At 32.0% G+C, this 11,863-nt stretch overlaps 1 protein-coding gene across 1 annotated transcript in view; it reads right to left on the minus strand.

The window, feature by feature from the left end:
* The window catches only part of GramD1B (GRAM domain containing 1B), a 158,038-nt gene extending 146,610 nt beyond the window's left edge, over positions 1-11,428 (minus strand). The window contains exon 1 of the mRNA XM_087150077.1: positions 11,287-11,428. The gene's annotated coding sequence lies outside the window, so the exon portion shown is untranslated. The remainder of the gene's footprint in view (positions 1-11,286) is intronic.
* Positions 11,429-11,863: the final 435 nt, after the last annotated feature.

An 11,863-nucleotide genomic window follows, 5' to 3' on the forward strand; every position in this document is an offset into this window, starting at 1 on the left:
AAATAAAATGAAATAATGTAATGCTTTAAGGAAAGGAAGGACATTCTAAAAGTTCGTTTATATCAGTGTTTCCCAAAGTGCGGTACGCGTACCCCCAGGGGTACCGGAACAGTTTAGCGGGGGTACGCGTTCTTATGCGAAATATCTTGCAACAAACGGAAATTTCAAAAACTTTTATTTAAAAACAAAGCTAGCGATGAAAATTTACGATTACGTTTTTTTCTATTGCCTATATATATTTTTTAAGAGTTAACAGTTATTAAATAATGGTATCAACAGCCAGTTGTGATTTTTAACTTTTGTACAATTTTTTTATAGTAAAAAATACATTAATTTTTCTACTAGTGGCACACAGCGTTACGAAAAATTTAGAAAGGGTATACTAAAGTCATAAGCTTGGGAAACACTGTTGTAGGCCATTAAGGCAAGGACTGTGATTATTCCTTTTTCCAGTGATGCCATCTAGGGTCAAGAATTCAACTTCTGCCACACCCATTTATAGGGCGGACCCGTTCATACATCCATTCATTATTCCACGGATCGTAATTTCGACCTGGACCAGAGAGCAATTAATCTCCAATTCATTACCCCCAGAAGAATAATATGTTATGGGAGCATGGAGGACTTTGTAACCGACAGATTTAATGTGCACCCATTATCATTTACTACAAAGGGAGTCTTCGACTGGCTTGATTCGAACTCCCGTTCTCACGAGTAGTGAGTACTCACGTGAGTACAGAACCCTACCAACCAGGCTATCCTGGCCAATAAGGGCTTTTTAGACCCGCAATGGACTGATTGTAAAGACACGGTTCCCAGTACAACATCAGAGTCACCCAATACTGGCCGCGATCAGAGTGCGGGTAGGTGGCCACTTGGATAGGTCTACGAAAGGACCGATGGAGTGCGGTATTGGTTCTCGTTAAACTGTTCTACCGTAAAGTACTTGACTTCGCGAGAAAGTTGTTGGGCTACCGAAGCGGGGGTGCCATCTCCTCCGCAGAAGAACAAAATTGTGATGGCATGTCGTCGTATCATCCTCAGGGATGTTTCCCAGACCGTCGCAAATAGCCCTGTGTGCAGCTCTAGTGCGACGTAAATAAAACTACAACTAAGGGCTTTTCAAATCATTTAAATATAAGCGAATAATAAGCAAAATTCGAAAGGTCCTCAAAGTTCCATGGTATTTCGTTTATGAAATACCATTGGTGTACTTATTCCATATTTCTCCAAAAATTTCAACTCGATGGTTTTTATTGAGATACTTCACAAGAAAATTCAACTGACAAGATCAATACATCTGCGAGTGTAAGATTTTATTTTACTGTCGCTACAGCACGAATTAAATTACAGTATAGTTGGTTAACGAACAAATTAAGGATCTAACTAACCACAATTAAAGAAAATAATTCGTCAGCAAATGATCTATTACGTAATATTAGTTTAACAGACGCTTAAAAAAAATCCCAGAAATCTATTTTATGTGCGTGTTCGCAATCAATGTTACGCAATCAAGATACCTTACCTTAAGTTTCAAGTTAAGTTTTTAAGTTAAATAAATATTATTGGGAGACCTCTCATTATTTCAAACAGATAAAGAAAATTCTCATAAATTATCATCATATAAAGTCATGAAAAGGAAAATCAAGATTAATCATGAAAAGAAAAAAGATTAATCTGTTTTCAGATTTTCAGCAAATAGAAGAATCTATTTTTTTAATGTGAAATTTAGAGAACAAGCATTTTAACATAGTCCCCCTTAGAAATAGAGTTATTTTCTCTCTTTATAATTCTAATTCCTATGAATAGTTGCCAATGCAAAGCTACCGATTACAAGTAAATTCATTTTTTTTTAAAATTTAGTTTTTTATGAGTTAGTCATTTTTTAAGTATTAAAAATAAACATATAAAATAACGGGATTTATTAGGGCAGGTGAAATTGAAAAATGTCTTTAATTTGTTCAAGCATTTTTTTTTTTTTTTTTTTTTTGATAGTGAAAAATTACAAGCATTAGATATTTTGTTTTAAATTTTGGAATATAAATCTGCTAATTGTAATTTTCCAACTTTTTGAATTGAATTATATTGGCTTGAAGTTATTTTAATCTAATTTCTTCAGCCCTTATTATAACAATAAAAATATTCGCTTTGTTGCAGATTGTTAAAAGAAAAATCTCAAAACTTAACTATTCTTTTAAAATGCAACAATGTGTCTGTATTGTTTAAAGAGAAACATTAAATTAGTGATTATTGTCATTCCAAACTTTGTATTTGGGGCGCTATCTTGAATATTTTTTCAAAGAGATTAATTTTTAAGTCATGAAGTGGCTTAAGAGATTGAGGCGATATTTCGCCAATTTGAGCTCTTGCTCTGGATGCAAGAGTGATCATGCTGGGGATTTAGATGAGAGGAAAATTGCCAAATATTATCGGAAGCGTGCTGTAATTCTGGACACGGTTCATCTTTGGGCTTTCCCATTTGTGTCCGTTCAGACGCAGACTGATGATATTTATTGGACAAAGCTCTCAAAAAATGTTCAGACGCAGACTGATGTTATAGATTGGACAAACCTCTCAGAAAATGTTTAGGATTACGGATTATGAATAGAGGATTATGGATAAAGGCTTAAGGTTAAAGGTTCAAAGATTGAAAACTTTCAAAAGTACGTACTAATGAGTTCGACTAAAGTAATTGTTAGCATTACTGTGTGTTATTCCGGAAAATATGCTGTAATTCTAGACATGGCTCATCCATGGGTTTTCTCATTTGGTCCAGCTCAGACCCAGACTGATGATATTGATTTGACAAACCTCTCAGAATATGTTTAGGATTATGGATTGAGGATTATGGATTAAAGATAATTAAGGATTATGGATTAAAGATAATTAAGGATTAAAGATAATTAAGGATTAAAGATACTTAAGGATTATGGATTAAGGATTATGAATGAAAGATTATGGATTAAGGATCATGAATTATGGATTAAGGATTATGAATTATGGATTAAGGATAGAAGTGTGTACTACTAGTGTGTTCATTCAAATTTATTGCAAGTATTTGTTTTCTTTACTTAAGATATTTTTAATGTATCTGTAGGTAATAAATTAATTAATTAACTAGTATATCTGAATATCATCACAAAGGCTACTATGAGCCATTTTTCACATATTTGCTTTTAAACAAAAATATAAGAAATAGATTTTTTACGCCCAAATTGAGTTGGAACCAATTAATAAAGTAAATAGAAATTAGCTGTTTATTTTTTTAAAAATTCTTCTTTATATTTTTCCAAAATAACTCCTGCTCGGGACTTTTTTGGACCATTCACTAATTTTAATAGAAAATGAATGTAAATCATTTGTTAGACTATTGTAAATCCCAAGAACAAGAATCTACTTAATAAAGTGACACTGCAAATTAGCAGGATAACATTATTTTGCATATGAAAGCATTAAAAAATATTTAGATTTCAAAAAATTAGAGCGACATTTTTGATTTTTATGAAATGAATTTTGAATGCTAAGCATTTTATTTTAACACCTTAATCAGCAACAACAAGTACACTGAAGTATTCTCGTTTCATTAGCATGGGAAGATTTTTTTTCTTGATGTTGGCTCACTCTTAAACAAGAATATTATTTCTCTCGGGCTTGACTTTTATGGGGGATGCTTACGAGAAATTTAAAATTCGTAATCAAATCGAAAAGGAAAAAACGATTATCACACGTTGGTAACAGTTTTTCTGAAAGTAATATTTTCCTAATTTTTATCACGTGATTGGAATCATTAACAGTGGGAAGTCTGGATGTAAACAATTCACTCAGCAAAATTATGAGTTGTAAGAACTCCGGGTTACATAGGTCAAACGTTTTAAATTCCTCGAAACCCTTGAAATACTCTCAAATAGGGTAAAATCTATATTTTAAGCCCGAAAATACCCACAAGTCTTGCTTTGTTTGTTCAGCATAAAAAATTTTAAAAAAATTTTGAGTTGCTGAAAGTTGTTCCTAAGTTGACGACTGTGTCATGATATGGAAAATGCTGAGCAGACAGGGGGGGGGGGATTATGGGAGCTAGGATCAAGCACATGGCCCAACCCTTAAAAAAGGTGTTTTTTTAGTTGACAGGTGCGTAAAAATAATCCCGAGATAGAAAATGAGGTTATATTTTGCATCAAAAATAACCTCATAAATAAACCTTAATTTAAACCTCATAAAATCAACCTTATATGTAGCTTAACAGTACTTTTAGCTGAAATCGGGTGAAATTATTTACACCTCAAATATATTTATTTGCTTAAAGTGTAGAAAAAATGACATGTACTATCAAAATCAACCTCTCTAAGCTGGTTGCTCTAATGTAGATTTCTATTAACCTCAATACAATCTCAAAAATTTTTGTAAGGGAAAGGACATACAATCAATGATGATGGACTCTAAAACTTTACAGTAATATTTTTATTATAAAATATTACAAAATTGTTTACCTTTTTATGAAATAAATTTTTTTTGTAAATGCCTGCCTAAAGTAAAATATTTCAGAAAGAATAAAGTATGGTTTTCAAAGAAATTTTATGATGAAGGCTAGAAACATACTGGGTACCCACCAATTACCCGGCTAGATTTTCATTACCGGACAAGGCAAAAAGGTTTCACTACCTAGTATCGACTAGGTTTTTCTTAACCCCAAGACCCTGTCTGGTTTCTGGACCCAGGCAATGTTACCGGGTATCCAGTTATAGATTTTTCTTCATTTAATTAGTTCGACTTTTATACCCCTCTGCAGTATCCCCCTCTTTAGGAGCTCTTAATCAAAACAACATCCAAACTTTTCAGCCCTCCATTTTAAATAGCTTAATGCCTGATATGACGTTGTGGAACCAATAAAATCACGCACTCACTGTTTTTAATTATCAGCAAACATCTCATTAAATTTAATGAATAATTATAAGAAACTGAAGCAGAAACAAACTGAATTATTGCGAACTTAGTTTTGCGTTTTTTTCTTATAAATATGGTATGATAACTGACGCTTTTCGAAATATAATCAGAATGTTTATTTTTAAAAAATGAATGCATACTCAAATTTGTATAATGTTTAGAATGTTCAATATAGGTTGTAGTGTGATAACAAACAATGCGACGTGAGTTCTTCTATAAATTAATTTCAAAACTTAATACGCAACTAGTTTAATAGGAAAATGTAAATTCTCAACTGAAGACGAACTCTTGTTTTTAAATAAATCAGCTAAGCAAACTTCCTGGACTAGCTCGATTTCGATCAGAATCTCGAACTACAACTCGAAACATTTTTGTTTATAAAATCTTTTGTTTCGCTAAAATATTTTTTTTTTGCCTGTATTTTAATTTTTGGACATGAATTTGATCAGCCTGATTTTACCATTCTCCTAGAAATCCAAATATTTTAAAATTTTGTAAAGACTATTTCGAAGCCTTTTACTCTTAATTATTGAAATCTTGCAATTTGCTCGATACTGCATTAGTTACATTTTATTAAACTCGCTTTTTTAATTCTGAATTTAATTTCATACTCAAAATTTACTCTTAAAACTTCATTCGAATTTCTTAATTTATATTATATTCATAGTATATTTTTATTTCATTTTTACTATTTTATTCTATTTAGTTTTGTATCTATTTATTCTTTCCGTTAGAAATTTATTTTGGCAGCATTTACTTTCAGCATTTATTTCCCAATTGTAACTTAAATTAGTATTGAGCATAATAATCCTCCAATTCAAATGTCTACACTCTAGCTAGTCGGAAAGAGTATGGAATTAAACTTCACAATGGACTATAAATTTTACTTGGAGATAAAAAAGATGGTATAAAAACAGTACTTGTTGTATTTAGAAAACAATTTAAACTTGTATAGTCTCTAGGTATACTGACCCGATAAATTAACCAATTTTGTTTGGAGCGTTTCTGGGTTTTAGAAAAAAAAAAAAAAAACTTAGTATGCCATTAGAATCAGTTGCCTTTTTTAACTGTAGAAGCATACTTTTGAATTCGTTGTTTCTGTTTCTTGTTTCGAATCATGCTTCTAAAAGCTATTGTTTAAATGATCATGTACTTTACCTTCTACACAGTACTGCACTGTATATTACATCCAGTATACTAAAGTGTTTATTTTTATATTGTCAATTTACCATTTTTTCGAATTTTGATTTTATTTGTCTTTAGGGTAAAGGTTGGATCAGTGTAGGATGACGGATGGTAACTGACAAACGAAGAAACTAAAAATATTTGTAGTAATTTAAATGCTGGTTCAAAAGTGTTGAACTTCTTTCAAGCCAAATGCTCCAAAAACTTGCCAATGACGGAGAAAATGGACTAAGTACAGGGATTCAAAAAAAGAGAAATGATTTAAAGGCTGTGCGGTTTAGGTTGTAAAACCAACAAGAATTTTGGATGGGAATCCAATATTTTGAAGAACTAGACGTACTTAATTTCTGACTTATGAAAAACTTTTAGGATGTTTGATTTCTCCATGTAAAGTAGCTTCATGTTAATAAAAACTTAAAATGATTCCATGTTTTCTTTTTTAATTTATGATATCATACGGGTTTTATGAGTTATTTTATTATAACTATAATTTAAGATTTATAAGCATTGTAATTATGTTCACAAAGTCCCAACTGGGAGTTAAGGCTTTTTGAGACTACAGCAGCAAAATGTAAATAAAATAAACTAAATCCATTTTTTTTTTAAATACAGAATTAAAAATCAATTACATTTACTAAAGCAAACAGATAAAAAGGAGACGAACATTAAAATAATAATTTAAAAAAATTTTGTGTTTGAAAATCATTTTGAAACATCAAAACTTAGATGGATTTTCTTCTTTCCAGTAAAATTTTGTTTTTTTCCGGACATAGTACAAAAATGCGTGAAACTTATATATTGTTGTTGTTTCTGTTGCTGATTGCCAATATCAGCTAGAAAGATTGGTGAAAACAAACGAATTTAAGGCAGAGGGTGCCTTTCTTGTTTTTCAGTGGCGCCATCTATGGTCAAGAATACGACTTCAGCCACACACATGTCAAAACCCTTTTATTGGGTGGACCAATAAAATGGTTCCATACACCCATTCATCCACCCACAGATAGTAATTTTGACCTGAACCAGAGAACGATCAATCTCCATTTCTGTACCCCCAGAGGCATGATTTGTTATGGGAACATGGGGGACTATGTGACTCGACAGATTTAACGTACACCAGTCACCATTTACTACACGGGGAGTCTGCGGGGACTGAACTCTGGTGACTCAGAGGACGGAGCGTTCGCCATTCAATGAGGTGAATCGAATCCCTGCAATGGCTGGTTGATACGAATTTCGCACCTGGCTCTCACCGACCTAAGTGCTGATGCAAAATATCCTCAGTGATAGACTGATCATGGGCTACAGTCCCCTTGCCGTAGAGCTAGCGTGAGTTTTTTTGTGGTTTTCCTCTCCATGCAACGTAAATGAGGGTTGGTTCCATAAAAAAGTCTTATATGCAAGCTAAATTCTCTCAATACTTGATACAAGAGTTCCTTTGTCTTCTGGATTGGGGTCAAAATTACAAGGCTACGAAGTTGAATAATAGCAGTCGTTGTCATCAGAAAGTATTCGAAACTTGCATTAGCTTCAAAGACTAAACTAGAAAAAATTCAAGCCCCTAAGCTAGTCAGAAGTTTGATCTGATGATAGATTTTGCTTGTAATAATCACAAAAAGCTGGAAACTTGTGTCGTTAACCAGCTTCAGTAAAACTTTTAATGTCCTATCTATCTATTTAGAACTCTAAATTTTGCAATTTATTTAACTTTCTAAATTTAATTTGATTAAGTCTATTTTTTTTTTTTGGTGGGAAGGTGGATGGGATTTTTCAATTTTCTTTTTGCCGTAAAGAATTGGCCACATGTTTGAACATATAAAGCTTAGAAGTAATCAAATTTTTAAATTTTGAGTTCATAACTACAACTAAACTCGATGAGAAATGATTAAAAAAACAACGCACGAGAGAAAACAGCTCCCCAATGTTGACTTCTCTTCCACACGTTAACCTTTACTGTTACCCGCATTTATGTCAATAAAGCCGTTCATTGTTTTTTTTTTATGTAGTTATCAACTGATGCCCAGACAAATCGTAAGAGAGAAAATAGCTTCTTAATGACATTTAAAAATTATTGATTACGATGAGAAGTATAATTTCCGTGACTTTATAAAGAGCAAAATATTTTTTTAAAAATTGGTTTTGGTATTTGAAAACTAATCATTTTTTCGACTTTCTGTTAACTTTGTTTCGCTGCAAATCTGAAATTGATTATAGTCATTCTATTTTGCACGCTATGTCTACCACCAAGATTTCTATACTTGCGGTAAAATGGAATTTCTAACTGATTTGTTCAAATGAAATTGAGAAAAAATTGAAACAACTAAAATTAAAGATGAATTATTAAAAAAATATCATTTCAAAAATCTAATTACGATAGTCGAATGTATCTGACACCGTATTATTAACTTAAATAACGAAATTTGTTGTTTTTTTTTTTTTGAATAACAGTAGTAGTTTTTTAATTCCCCGATGTTTTCCACACAATATGAAGTAATAAAGAGAAGTAATTTTACTAGTTAACACAATACAGTATACTCTCAATACCCCAAAATTTAAAGGGAAGCTAAAAAAAATTTCGAGATAGCGAGTTTCCGAAATAAAAAATTCACAACTTTTTTATTATTATTGTTATTGTTAATTTACGTCGCACTAGAGCTGCACAATGGGCTATTGGCGACGGTGTGGGAAACATCCCGGAGGATGATCCGAAGACATGCCATCACAATTTTGATCCTCCGCAGAGGAGATGGCACCCCCGCTTCGGTAGCCCGACGACCTGCACGCGAAGTCGAGCACTTTACGGTAGAGCAGTTTTACGAGGACCAATACCGCACACCCTCGGTCCCTACGCAGACTGATCCAAGTGGTCCCTCACCCGCACACTGAGTGCAGCCAGTGATGCTTGACTTCGGTGATCTAATGAGAACCGTGTCTTAACTATCAGTCCACTGCGGGACAAAAATTCACAACTAAATAGGTTCTAAAAAGCGGAAAAATATATTCTAAAATATTTCTCTCAAAAGTAGAGTCATTAAACATAAGAATAACTACCAATAAATATGTGTGGAATGACAATTGACTAGAATTCTAAATACAACAAAAATAATTTCATTTTTAAAGTACGAAAAAATTAATTATGCAGTAAATAGAAAAGAATTGGTGTACAATCATCTTCCTAGTTGGCCAGACAAACCAATGTGGGCCAATGCCTTCCTCTGAGGATTACTCCGTAATGACTTCCGATTGATCTTTGATCTCCAATTCCTTTCATTAATTGTAAGAAAATCGGACTCCACAGAATCAGCCCATCTCAACCGCGGCCTCCCCCTCTTTCTTGTCCCAGTGGGTTTAAAAAGCAGCATCTCTTTTATTGTATTGTCAACACTCATTCGAATCACGTGGGCCATCCAATTCATTCTATTTATTTTCATGTATTTAATAAAATCGGGTTGTTCATAAATCTTGTACAGTTCAAAGTCAAATCTCCAATTATTGCTTTCACGTATACACCACCAAGTATACTTCACAAAATCTTTCTCTCAAATAGTGTGATACGATTTTCCTTCTCTTTTGTTATGTTCCAAGTTTCAGAAGCGTTTGCCAAGACTGGCCTGACAAGAGTTTTGCATTTCTAGAAAGAAACCTAGATTTAATAAATCTACTCAGCCTATTTCCCAGATAGAGTCGGTTTTTTAATTTCAGGAGTCATTCTGTTGTCAATAATAGTTGATCCCAAGTAACTAAAACTCTTTGCTGCTTCAAATCTATAAGAATCTATTTCAAGATAGGGACCTGGGACTCTGTTTCTTGAGAAAAACATATATTTTGTTTTCTCTACACTTATGACTAAGCTCATTTGTCATGACTAAGCCCATTTAGTGTACGATAAACTTAGTGATTTTTCTGAAAAAATTCATTTTCTGTTTGGAATAAAAATCAGTATAACAAGGTTTTGAGAAGAAACTCTTCGACATAGGAATTCAAACTAACATTAGGTGGATAATGCTAAGGTGGAAATCCAGTTTTTTTTTAAGTAACAAGGTTTTCGAGATATCGAGAGAATATTGTATAATGATAACTTTTCATCGTATAGTAACGGTAGCTCAAATATTCATCTCTCTGTTTAGCTTTTTACATTTTTAGAAATTTCGATATAATTACTAAGATCGCCACATCTAATAATTTTCGTATTTTTTATTTCATTTATAAATTTTTTTGTTGCTTTTGACATTAAAATAAGCACGAGCTTATAAGATGAAATTCCCGTGAGAGAACTTTTTTCTTCAGCCATGGATAAAAAGTAATTGAAGCAAGCAAAAAAAAAAAAAAAAAAAAAAAAAAAAAAAAAAAAATTGCGAAGAAAATCCGCATAAAATTGCCATAATTTTCGAACAAATTTAAATTTCGAAAAAAAATCTTGTATTAAATTCACGTATTAAAATTATTCTTTCAGCATTTCAAATTATAACGCTATAGTTATCTTTCTGCGGTTTCCAGATCTGCCAGGAATTGTATTTTTTATTACATGTTTTATAGTTATCCGATAAAAGCATGAAATTGATTTAAACAAATTGTAAGATATAAATTTTAGGAGTCAAAATGAAAGAGCGTTAAAAGAAGCTAAAGCCAAATTTATCCCAATAAACCATTTAAATAAAAAGTTCGAAACCAAAAATAAGCAAATCAAAATTTTAAAGAAATGTATGTTAGCAAAAACAATACTTCATCAGGGGACACACTATCTGCTAACAAACTACAAGAGCGGTGTTTCCCAAAGTGTAGTACGGGTACCCCCATGGGTACGGGAGCAATTTAGAGGGGGTACTCGCTCTTATGCGAAATATCTTGCAACAAAAGAATTTTATTTAAAATCAAAGCTAGCCATGAAAATTTACGAATTCGTATTTTTCTATCTGCTATCTTTTGCAGAATTAACAGTTAATAATTAGTGGTGTCAACAGCCAGTTGTGATTTTTAATTTTTGTGCAATTTTTTTATAGTAAAAATAAACATATTTTTTAAAAAATACATTGATTTTTTTTATTAGTGGTTACGAAAAATTTAGAAAGGGTACACAAAAGTTATAAGTTTGGGAAACACTGGTTTATATGATAAATAAAGCAATTATAATTCCAAAAAGAAGAAAAAAATGAATTAACTTACCTATGAAATCTATCAGATCCTCTTTTAAAAACTTTTTCTGTAAACAAACGCGGTGCAATAGATCACCATATTTAACGATTTTCGGCTTTACTTTTTCAGCATGGAATTTTTTCCATTGAAATAACACGGGAGAAACAGAGATTGAAAATACTCTTTCTGGATTCACCAAACAGTCACGTGATTTCGTCACGAGGACAAAAATGAACGTCATGTGCGCGGTCTTAACTCAATTGGTTAATGCCTGATGTTAAGTAGATCGAAAGCAAACGATATTGTTTTCCTTCTTGATTTCAATTTATACTTATTTTAATTATAATTTAAAACCATGATTTTCATTTTGATTTATTTCATTTCACTAAACTCCGCCTTCAATTAAATCTGTACTCAAGCTTTGATTGACCGCTATCACCTATTTTAATTCACATTATGCATAAAATTTGAATTAATTAGTAGAACTAGTGACTAAAAATTATTGTTATGAAAAGATTGATGTAAATTGATTATATTACTACCCGTTGTTCGTTCCAGCTTATCAACCCCCATAATTTCAATAATTGTTGATTCTTGACATAACAGT

This window comes from Parasteatoda tepidariorum, chromosome 1, assembly GCF_982258835.1.
Source record: "Parasteatoda tepidariorum strain Cologne lab strain chromosome 1, Ptep-v5.0, whole genome shotgun sequence".
NCBI lineage: Eukaryota > Metazoa > Arthropoda > Arachnida > Araneae > Theridiidae > Parasteatoda > Parasteatoda tepidariorum.